We start from the raw sequence: 12498 nt of genomic DNA on the forward strand, positions 1-12498 counted from the left end.
CTAACAATTGTCTCTGCTGTAGTAAGCCAATCCCTTACCAAAACTTCCATTCCTTGTGCGCCACCTGTCTAGGGCCCGATCATAATATTACCAGTTGTCGCTTTAGCACTGTCAGAAGAAAAAATTCAAGCGAGTCACATCTGCCTCAGGTGATGAAAATTTCCTTTATTAACTGCTAACCAGATTACAGCAACATGTTGGCCAAGATGATCTCAATCTGATCAGCTTGGTTACTGACATCACCTTTTATACTTTCCTGTTACTAACCAAAATAGCTTTTGTTACATTTCTAACAGTTGACTATGAAAAACATCTAGGATCACAATTTACCTCAGAAAAGAATGCTTTACCTCAAAACCACAGCTAGTGTAGAATGTTTACCTCAAAACCACAGTTAGTGTAGAACGTTTACCTCAAAACCACAGTTAGTGTAGAATACTTAGTTCAACAGTGATAGCTGGAATTTTCCACAGCCTGCCTCTGTAAATTAACTCTTATTCAGAAGTATAGAAAACAGATGTTATTCAAGTTCATAAGCAAACTACATCTATCATAGGTAAAGCCCATCTTTAATAAACATGGTTCAATGACCTTTTCTTACCAACACTTCAGCAGATAGCATATTCATTTTGCTATGGGAGAAAGAGACAAATAATAATAATGTGTTTTAAAACTTTTTCTCTTAACATTTCCCCCCTCAAAACACTTTTATTTGTCTTTTTATTTCAGCAATGTATGGTAAAAACTTAAGCTTTTCTTTGCATACATTACTTCATTTGCAAGACAAAATTTTAAACTTCAAAACATTTGCAAAAGTCACATTTCAATGTATTCACTTTCACCAGTCTGTTGCAACTGCTGGTACATCGTCTTCATAACAGCAGTATCAACCAGTCTTTATAGAAGACCTCTGATACAGGGTATACAACAGCAACCACATACCACCAGCCACAGCGACTCCAACAGACACCAGGAAACTGCTGATGAGATGACTCCATTTTCCAAACCACGCTCGTAGAAAGTCTGTAAAGGGATTACTTACCCCAGAGTTCTCTGCCAATTCTTCGGATAACATCTCCAAACCTTTCAAAGCTCGAGTGATGCTCCCATCAGGGGCAGTGTTATTCGGAATATATGTACAACAGAAAGTCCCAAACATCTTGCAAACTCCTCCTTCTTTGGCCAGGAGCATATCCAACGCAATTCGATTCTGCCATGCCACCTGCGAAGTGGCCTCCAGTTGTTCAGCAATGCCTTTTAATGCATCTTTGGTATAGTTCACAAAACACTGCTGGTTATAGTAAATGTAGTTGATCCAGTTCACATTCTTATTCAGTTGAATCCAGACAAAGATGGATGCAAAACCAGCCGCTATTTGGTTTATTGCTTTGTATTCATCAGGCACGCCTCTTGGTACACCAATGCTATCGATGTAGACGCTGCTATCGAAGGATTGCTTCGGTGCCTCTCTTTTTCTCTTATTTAACCACCTCAGCTTTATTTCAGCTTCTCTTATGAAATTGCTTGCTGGAACTGGGAAAATGTAGAATGTCAGAATTAACTTTACAAGTGCACAAGTTTCCTTCCAGGGAATTGTAAGCCTTGATCTGAGTTTGTTGTCTCCACATAACCACCAAACGTCTGCTAAACTATGAGTTTGGTTCTCCAGAAATGGATTCTCATTGCCATTCACAGTAACATTGCAATAATTCTGTCCCATGTTGCCTTAATTTTTTCCTGTGCCATCTCTGGAAATGCACATATACGAACCTGGATAAGAAATCGCTGTAGGCGGTTTCTCAACTTTGCTTATGACTGGAAAACGCTGGGTTTCATTTTTGCATTTATCTTCAGTTTTGTTGAAGTATAACTTTAACAGACACGTTAGGTTACCTACAGCTTGCATCAATAGGACTGTCGCTAATTGCTGTTTACCTTCAGCACAAGAAACACAGTTCTCACGATGTGCCTCTCGGGTACTATATCTAACCCAAGATAACCATTCATTATGGTGTACAAATCCCGTCTCGAGTAACAACTGTTCTTCTTCTGTGAAGGCAAAATCTGCTTTACTTGTAGCATTTTTAAGGCTTTGCACTTTAAGTTGGAAAGTCCCTAAAGGATCAGTTCCAATTGGAAGGGACACTCCGATTCCATAAACTCCTGAATCACTTTCTTGTGGTGACACGATGGTTATAGTAATTACTTCAGTACCTTGGAAATGCGCAATTTTTATTCTTTGTTGCCTGCTCTTATCTTTCTCCGGTATCACTGCACCACTTGTTTCCCATCCGTTCACATTTGTTGACCAACAAACATTTGACCAGGACGCACAGTCTCTATTGCACAAGTATTTTGCAAGAGTCAGGAAATCATTACTGTTCCATTTAGAACAGTCCAAAATTCCTTTACAAAGTTTTACCTTGAACACAGTAGTAACACCTGTTTGCGCTTGCAGCACCACCATTCCCTTTTCTCTCACAACTGTTCCTTCTCGTATGGACATATTTACTTTCGCCACCAAAATCATCATCAAGTAATAGTTCAAGTACCAGTTGAACATGGCCATCCTTCCTTTGTAGTCAGACTTTGCGTTCAGGGGTCCGATGGAGTCTGACCAACATCAATGGTAGAAGGAAAAGTCTTGAGTTTTTTACAGTGGGTGATATGAATCCATGAAGTCCTCTCTGCGATCTTCACAGCTGTAGGTGTCGAGATAAGTACTTGATATGGGCCTTCCCACCTGGGGGATGACCAGTTCTTTCTTTTCACAATTTGGATCCACACCCAGTCCCCGGGTGCCACGCTTAACAAGGTTTCACTTCTGGAATCTGCAAAGGAGTCATTGGTTACAAGAGACTTGACATTTAGCAGCTTCTTCATATAATCCGCCAGATCCTCACCCCCCTCACGTTCCTCTGGCAACAATCCTTGCCACTGCGGGACGTAATATGGTCTCCCAAACAAAAGTTCAGATGGTGTAAGTCCTTTGTAGGAGGGTGAGATTCGCATGTACAGGACTGCCAATGGAAGGCACGCAGTCCAGGATCTATGTGTTTCTGCCATCAGCTTGCGGAGCTTACTCTTCAGGACACCATTGTGTCGCTCCACCAGTCCAGCTGACTGTGGATGATAAGCACAATGGTACTTGAGATCAATTTGAAACACTTGACCCAACTTCTGCACAATCTGATTTACAAAATGAGACCCATTATCACTATAAATGCGCCTTGGAAGGCCAAATCGGGGAATTATTTCTGTTGTCAAAAGCTTTGCTACTGTGTGTGCATCAGGATGCTTTACTGGAAAAGCTTCTACCCACTTAGAAAAAGCATCAATTATAACTAGACAGAACCTTTTTCCCTCTGAAGGTGTCAACTCAATAAAGTCCATACAGAGTGTGTGGAATGGATATGGAGGGGTAGGGAATGCCTGCTGAGATTTTTTTTCTCTCCCCTGAGCATGATACTTTGCACATAATAAACAAGATAAACAGAATTGCTTTGCATAAGTTGAAAATCCTTTACACCAAAACACCTTAGACACTATTTGAACCATTGTCTGTACTCCTACATGGGCAGGTCCATGGCTAACCAATGCAGCATATCTAAAAAGGTTTGAGGGTAATACCATTTTGCCATCTGATGCCCTATACAACCCATCCTGTTGAGTGATACCATATTTCACCCAACAACATTTTTCTTTTTGTGATGTCAATGTTTGCATTACTTTTAGTATCTCTAAGTCTAAGAGGTGTCCGGGCTCTAAATCATTGTCATGTAAAAGCAAATCATTTTCTTGAGCTGCCTTTTTTGCAGCCATATCAGCAAGGACATTTCCCCTGGAGACAGGATTTTTTCTATTGGTATGTGCGGAACATTTACATATCGCTATCTGGAGTGATAATTGCACTGCATCTAACAACTGTAAAATTAAATCTCTGTGATTTATTGGTTTGCCTGTCACAGTAACCATTCCCCTATTCTTCCATTGTTTGGCGAAAACATGCACAGTGGAGAAAGCATATTGGGCGAAAACATGCACAGTGGAGAAAGCATATTGACTATCTGTGTAAATTGTCACTTTTTTACCCTCCCCTAAGGTACAAGCTCGAGTCAAAGCCGCTAACTCAGCTGCTTGGGCAGAATAAATGTTTGACAATCCTTTTGCTTCCAAAACTTCAGTTTATGTGGTGACTGCATACCCTACTAGTGTTTTTCCTACAGTGTCCTTCTTTGCTGATCCGTCTACAAACAAAACAAGATCAGAATCTACCAACGGAATATCCGTTAAATCTGGTCGGAGAAGTACTTTGTCATGAATGCTGTCTAAACAAACGTGTGGAGTACCTTCTTCTGGAGTCGGCAAAAGTGTCGCCGGATTAAGAGTAGTAAATCTTTCTGTGGTCATATGTGGCTGTGTCAGCAGCACTGTCATACATGACAAATGTCAACTAGGAGATGAAAAGGTTATCTTATCTTGCAAAAGTATGGTAGCTACTGAATGTGGAACTCGCAATTTTAATGGGTGAAACAAAACTAATGATGCTGAGGCTTGCACTGCCATGGCGGCTGCCACTACAGCTTGAACACAATGTGGCAATGCCCTTGCAACAGGATCTAATCCGGAGGAATAAAAGGTTATCGGTCTCTGTTTATCCCCATGTACTTGTACCAGAACCGAAGTCATATATCCTGCTTTACAATCAACCATTTGTACAAACTGCTTAGAATAGTTCGGAAAACCCAAAACAGAGGATCCTGCTATCAATTGCTTAATTCTATTAAATGCTTGTATTGCCTTATCTGTCCACTGTATATTACTTTTAGCTGCCACGGGAGTGTCATAGATCAGTGCGGTCAATGGCCTTACTTCTTCAGCATAATTAGGAATCCAACTTCTACAAAAATTAGTCACACCTAAAAACGACATCATCTCCCGCTTAGTCGTAGGTGCTTCAAAAATTGCTTGTTTTCTTTTATTTTCCAATTGTCTACCTTCCTGCGGGACTAAGTAACCCAAGTACTTTACTTGTGCTTTCCACAATTGTAACTTCTCTTTATTTACTTTATGTCCTTGCTCAGCTAAAAAACTAAGAAGGGCAAGGGTATCCTTTCTACAACTTTCCTGCGTGGGTGAGGCCAATAAAATATCATCTATGTACAACAGGACCTGGCTTCCCTCTGGGGGAACAAACTGAGCTAAATTCGCAGCCATTTCTTGTGCGAATATTGTCGGACTCTCACAATAACCCTGTGGCAATCTGGTGTATGTGTATCTTTTATCTTGGAAAGTGAATGCAAACCAAAATCTACTCTCCTTGTGTAGTGGTATGGAGAAAAAAGCATTGCTTATATCTATGACAGAAAAATATCTGTGTTGAGGTAGTAAATCATTAAGTAATGTATAGGGGTCAGGGACCACCGGTGCTCTTGGGATCACAGTTGAATTAACTGCTTGTAAATCCTGAACCAACCTCCATGACCCATCCGGTTTCTTTACAGGAAACAACGGAGTATTGCAGGGTGAATCTGGGCATTCAACAAGAATTCCTACCTGTTTTAGCTGTTCAATAACTGGTTTAATTCCTTCCTCTGCTTGCTTACTTAGTGGATATTGGTGCTTACGAGGTCTAAAACCTGACTTTGCAGTTATACAAACTTCACCTGCTGTTTTCATTAATCCTACATCTCCTTTACCTTTTGACCATAAATCTACAGGCAAGGCACTTAACGCACTATCTTCCTCTTGAGTTAGGAGGATTTGTCATGCCATTTCTGTTTTGTCATCCCTGAGGTGCACACTTGGTCGTGCCCAAGTCACCTAATTTAATCTTTGTGCCTGGATCTGTTGATCTTTCAACTGACTTTCAGACATTGTGTCCCAAACCGTTACCTTTTTCGCCAAATCTACCCAATGTGTCCCCACTGCTGTAGTAACTGAGATATGTGGGCTATAACTTGAGCGATATAAAGAACTCATTTCCTTAGTCAAAATACAGGTTACTACTGTATTACCTTGTGTATCCCAAAACATATCATTCAAAATTATCCTTGCACACTTGTGCTTAAAGAATTCTTTTTCAAATTCTTTATCCGGACCAGGGGCCTTATAGAACATTGTACAATGTAAGGCGCATCCTGCGGTGACCATCCTAGATTTACTTAGAGCTAGATTGATCAACTCTGTATCAACCCTCCCGGGCCGTCTGAAATCAAGTCAAATTCTTTATCCGGACCAAGGGCCTTATAGAACATAGTACAATGTAAGTGCGCCGCAACCTGCGGTGACCCGCTCCTAGATTTACTTAGAGCTAGATTGATCAACTCTGTATCAACCCTCCCCGGGCCGTCTGAAATCAAGTCAAATTCTTTATCCGGACCAAGGGCCTTATAGAACATAGTACAATGTAAGTGCGCCGCAACCTGCAGTGACCTGCCCCTAATTTACTTAGAGCTACATTGATCAACTCTGTATCAACCCTCCCCGGGCCGTCTGAAATCAAGTCTAAGCTATACCAGTAAAACAAGTCTTGTACTCCCTGTACTACTAAGCCATCTGCTAATCTTTTTGCCTCAATACCTTTAGGTGTGGGAATTGCCGCTATTCCAAACACATGCATCAAATCTCTTCCTAGTAAATTAACTGGACAAACTTTTGATATAATTACCCTACACCTAACAGTTTGGTTTGTTTGCGGATCTGTGAACAGTAGAGGATGAGACAGTGGTTCCTTATATATTTTCCCGTTTGCCGCTTTTACAAGGACAAACTCATCTGTTTTGCAGTTCGGAGGCAGAACTGCTGGACCCAAAAGTGTACGCGATGCACCTGAATCACATAAAAACTCCACTTTTTGTCCCTCAACCAAAAAACTCTATCATGGGTTTCTGATCTAGATGCATAGCAATACCCAAATTTGCCAGGTTTATGACTTCACAGTCACAATCCCGCCCTTCCATTAGAGTGTTTCTGACATTCATCGTAGAGAGTGTCTGCCTCTTCACTATCCCCATAATGAAGATGGCGCCTTTCTTTACTATCATATAGTCATGCGGAGCCCTTGTTCCGTAAGCTGTGGGGGATGTTGCCACTCTTCATAGTCGGCAGCGAAGTGCCCACATCTACCACATTTAAAACATTCTCCACGTTGTAACCTTTCCCTATAGGCTGAATGTCCACCCAGTTCATTTAACATGTCCCATTGCGGGCCCCCACGTTTTTGTATGCCACCACAGCGCCCTTGCCCCCTTTGGTCCTGTACTAAGAATATACCACCATCATCCCCTATTGCCAACATTTGTACTTTCTTTTTCTTTTTTAGATTGAAATGTCGCTCAGCATGCCGTGCATATTCAAACAAAGGTTGCAGTCTACATGCTCTATGATCTACCATGTGCTTAGTAATAAAACTACTTATCGGAGCCTTACAACCTTTAAGGAAAGCATTCTTTAATTGCTGTTCATACGGACTATCATTAGTCTGATCCTGCGGAATTGTCATTCCACAATGGTTATTGAACACTTCTGTCAGTCTTACAATATAATGATCTACAGATTCATCATCATTTTGAATGCACTGATTTATTACTGTCCAATCTGCTCTTGGATGCCACTTATCAGAAATTCTCTTTAACAGATCAGTGACTCGTGTGTCTAACACCCCAGAATCATGCTTTAATGTAGTGCCGTCATCTGCCTTACATGTCCAAGTACTACAAACTAAGTGCCAATCTGGACCTAAGATTTGTCGCACTACTTGTTCTACTTCTAAACCATTTAAATGATAACTTAAACGCATACCAACTATGTCCTCAGAAAACTTTTGAAAATTAACCTTGGGGTGAGGAATACCATCCGTAGCTTGTTTTATATCCTCTCTAGCCAAGGGACGATAAACTAAAATAGTTGGTTCTTGTCCAACATCTCCTGCTTGTGGGTTTGCAACTTGTATTAAGGGAAGAGCTTCTGAATGGTCAGAAAGTTTAATAGCCCAACGTCCTTGCCCTGCTGGGCCTGACCTTAACTGCATAGGTTGGTCTACCTGTTGCAAAGCAACCTTAGGTACTACGGGAATTTGTGGGTAAATTGGCGGGGTCACAACATTTCCTTGAGCAGCTAATAACCCACCCTGCTGTACAGATCCCACATCTTCAGACTGATATTGAGGAGGTTCCCCCGGTATGGCAGCAGCAATTTCACCATACGGTGGGGCGGTTGCCTGCCTTTGTACTGCACAAACTGTGTGCTCATCCTCCTTATCTAAAAATAAAGCTACTTTTCCACTTGGCACCAGTGATCCCTTTTGATTTATGTTCTCTTTTTCATGACACTGTTTTTCTTTTATAGCTCGTTTATTTGCTTCTTCTAACCATTTTTGTGCTTGGGGAAATCCCAATTGTCTTTGCTTTTTAGTTCTAGTTCCTGCATCCTTTTTGAAATCTCTAACCAATTTTGCACAGGCATTCTTATTCAGTGTACCATCAAAATCATATTTCAACTTCCACTTCTCAAAAATTTAACATTATTTTTGTTTAAACTTTTCATATACTTAGCATCAACATTTAAACAGACATCACTCTCACACTTGCAGCAACTTGAACCCATGTTTTCCTAGATTTCTTATTTTAGGACTGTATATTTTAGGACTGCATCAAAATTATTTTTATAGGGCTTATTACAAAATGAGGCTATCTTAACGGGGATCCTAACAAAATAACAGATAATCCTAACAAAATAATCTTAATAATTATTCCTACCCACCCTTAACTAAAAATAAAACCCCTGTCGACAAAATAAAACCCCTGTCGACAAGGTTAAATTAAATTAAAAGAAAAAAAGGTATTTTCATCCTACCTGAACCAGATGAGACTCCGTTTCCCCTTTTTGGTTCGGAAACCGTCCCTCAGATAGGGATCAGAGAGCGGCCGGCCTCTTTCCAACGACAAATCAGTCCGAGGGCTTTCCGTCGAGGGAATCTTAAGATGAGAAACCCTCACCTGCACAGGTTTTTCGGTCTCTCTGTCAGTCTGATCCTTATCTTCGTAGAGGTTTCCGGTCCGAAGGACCAAAATGTCAGAAGAAAAAATTCAAGCGAGTCACATCTGCCTCAGGTTATGAAAATTTCCTTTATTAACTGCTAACCAGATTACAGCAACATGTTGGCCAAGATGATCTCAATCTGATCAGCTTGGTTACTGACATCAACTTTTATACTTTCCTGTTACTAACCAAAATAGCTTTTGTTGCATTTCTAGCAGTTGACAGTTGGCTATGAAAAACATCTAGGATCACAATTTACCTCAGAAAAGAATGCTTTACCTCAAAACCACAGCTAGTGTAGAATGTTTACCTCAAAACCACAGTTAGTGTAGAACGTTTACCTCAAAACCACAGTTAGTGTAGAATACTTAGTTCAACAGTGATAGCTGGAATTTTTCACAGCTTGCCTCTGTAAATTAACTCTTATTCAGAAGTATAGAAAACAGATGTTATTCAAGTTCATAAGCAAACTACATCTATCATAGGTAAAGCCCATCTTTAATAAACATGATTCAATGACCTTTTCTTACCAACACTTCAGCAAATAGCATATTCATTTTGCTATGGGAGAAAGAGACAAATAATAATAATGTGTTTTAAAACTTTTTCTCTTAACAAGCACCTGTTTCAATTCCGGGACTGTTAGATGTAGGGCCAAAATCTTAGCTAATCATCTTAGTTTGTTATCCTCCTCGCATTGTTTGATGGCATCCACTGGTCGTCCTGAGACTGAGCTCCCTAAGCGTAAGAAAGATGGGGGAAAAGGCCCAAACTTAGGGCCTCTGACAACAGTCATTCACCATTGGCAAGTCCCCCAATGCTCATTATCACTGCGGTAGGCAAGGTGCTTTCGCACCCCCTTCTGCAACCAAGTTGATGGTGCAGGCCTCTGTTGAGACCCTGTTGGAGTCCGACATACTGTCCAGTCCCCTCAACTTCTGCACATGCCTTGGCTTTTGGTTCATCGGTTGGGTCTGAAGTCACTAAACAGGTCTCTCCTTTAGATGAGCGATCTTGTACCTGTGATGTCCCTATGAGGTGTCTACCGGCATCGGTTCAGCCTTACAAAGAGAGTGGCATCAGGATAGTGGACATACCCAAGCCCAAGGCTAAAGATATCTCCAAGAAAGGATCTACTTCAGGTCTCATGCCTAGGCCTACAGGCTCCCACAGAGCAGATTATCAGCAAGACCTGGTCAGGTTAGCTGAGGACTTCATCTCCTTAGTCAGAGCCAGGCAAGCCCATTTAGAATCTTCCCCAGGAAAATGAAGAGGGATCCCATCCCTGAAGTTTTTTCAGAACCCCCTGATTCAGATGAGGATTCTGACCTAGAGGGTCCTGTCTTTGAGGAGGGCCATTACATTCTCCCCTTGAAGATTCTGATTCTGATGAGAATCTGCCTTCAGCTTCACCTCCTGAAGACGTCACCTTTGGAGAAATACTCTATGCCATGAGGGAGCATTTCCAATGTGAGGCACAGGAATACTCACAATATAAAAATTGGTTAGGGAGTTCCTTGACTCCCAGAACACAAACCTTTGGCTATTCCTTGTGTACTGGAAGTGGCAGAGGATGTTTTTATGGATTCCTCCCTGAACCCAGACTCTTCCTCCAGCCCCTCAAAAAACAGATTTTACAGGGTGCTGGACTCGCACAAATACCTCTTCAAAAACTCCTCTGCTAACTCAGAAGTGGTGACTCCAGGTCCCAAGGGAACGAAAGTCAGTTCTTCAAAAAACTTTACCCACTGACAAGGAAAGCAGGGCCATTGATAGGTTTGGTAAGTAAAAAAAAAAGTCTACACCTCCTCCACTCTAACCATGAGGGCCTTCAATTGCCAGTTTCAAGTGATAAAATACCAACAAAGTATTTTAGATAGAATGAAACAGAAGATTTCCTCCTTAGAGGACAAGAACTCTTCCAAAGAATTGTTGGAACTTTGCCATTCCAGCTCCAAAGTGGCTAGACAGTCCTTGCAGTGTGGCTGTGATGCCACGGAGGCCTCTGGCCATGCTGCTCTATCCGACTCTGTCATTAGAAGGCATGCTTGGCTTAGTCAACAGACCCTACCAGACCATGTAAAATCCAAACTTCTTGATGCTGCCCTGGATAAGGACTTCTTTTTTAGGCCAAATGCTGAGGCTGTGCTAAAAAAGGTGGAAATTCTATGGAAACTGTCAAGGACTTTCTCCAAGTTCAGCCTTCTTGGTTTAATAGAAATTTTCCCGTTGGGAGGGTGGCCTAATGGTTAAGGTGTTTGCCTTACAAAGACAAAGTGCAGGGTTTGAGTCTCACAAGGGATAATTAGCTAGGCTTAAAATGGCTCAAGGGCCGTTAGCTTAGTACTAACCTATGAACCTAAACCTTGGTCCTTTCCATTTCACTCAAAAGGCAGCCAGAGAAAAACTCACAGGGAAAGACTTCCAGAGACAGCAGCAATCACAAAGGCCCATACAGTGGTCCTCAGAAACCCCAGGCAGAGGAGTTCTAGTCCACAGGGCCCTGGCAGAGAATAAGTGTGACTCTCTTTCCCCTCCCCATCTCCCTCTCCCTCCCAGAACAGATGGAAGGAAGACTAGGAGGAAGACTGTCCTTGTTCAAAGAAAACTGTTCCCTCATTACTTCAGACAGGTGGGTTCTGAAGGTTATCTCAGAAGGTTACAAGCTCACTTTCAAAGAGCCATTAAGGTACTCCGGTTACCCAGATGTTCCACAATATGAAAGAGCAGAGGCCTTTTCTCAGATCCACAACCTTTGCTCACAGAGCACAGTGGAACCAGTTCCAGATCATCAAAGAGGAAAAGGGTTCTATTCCAGGCTATTCCTGGTTCTCAGAAAGAAGTCTCTTGGGGCCCTATCCTAGACCTGTCCACTCTCAATCTGTCCCTGCTGGTACAAATGTTCAAAATGCTGACTCTTCAAAAGCTTCTCCCATGATAAACTCATAAGGCCTTAATTGGTCACCTTAGACCTAAAGATGCTTACTTGCAGATTCCTGTAGAGGAGTCTTTCAGGAGATTTCTTTGCTTCGGGGCAGGTACCAGTCACTTTCAATTCTTTGCACTGCCCTTTGTCTTGTCTGCTGCTCCCAACATCTTCACAAAGTGTTTAGCCCCAGTGATAGCTTTCTGCAGAACAAGGGGAATCTGAATTTACCCATGTTTGGACTACCTTATTCAAGCCATGAGCCAGTCAAAGCTCCTGAAGGATCTAGCCTTCAGTCAGACCCTCCTTACTTCTTTGGGGTTCACCATCAATCTTCGGAAATCCAATACAGACTCATCCACCAGGATAATTTTCCTGGAGGCTGTTCTGGATTTCTTTCTTCATAAGGCCTTCCTCTCTCCAGAAAAGGTCTCCTTCCTGACTCAGTACTTCCAAAACATTATGCAGAGACAATGCCTCTCAGCCAGGGAATTCCAAAGAGCATTAGGCTACATGGCATTGTGTATCCT

General features: G+C 41.8%; 1 protein-coding gene across 2 annotated transcripts in view; it reads left to right on the forward strand.

Moving 5' to 3' along the window:
* HARS1 (histidyl-tRNA synthetase 1) overlaps positions 1-12498 on the forward strand; it is an 824052-nt gene that overhangs the window by 676304 nt on the left and 135250 nt on the right. The window lies entirely within an intron of this gene.

Source organism: Protopterus annectens, chromosome 4.part0 (genome assembly GCF_019279795.1).
Source record: "Protopterus annectens isolate FY-2018-M chromosome 4.part0, PAN1.0, whole genome shotgun sequence".
NCBI lineage: Eukaryota > Metazoa > Chordata > Ceratodontiformes > Protopteridae > Protopterus > Protopterus annectens.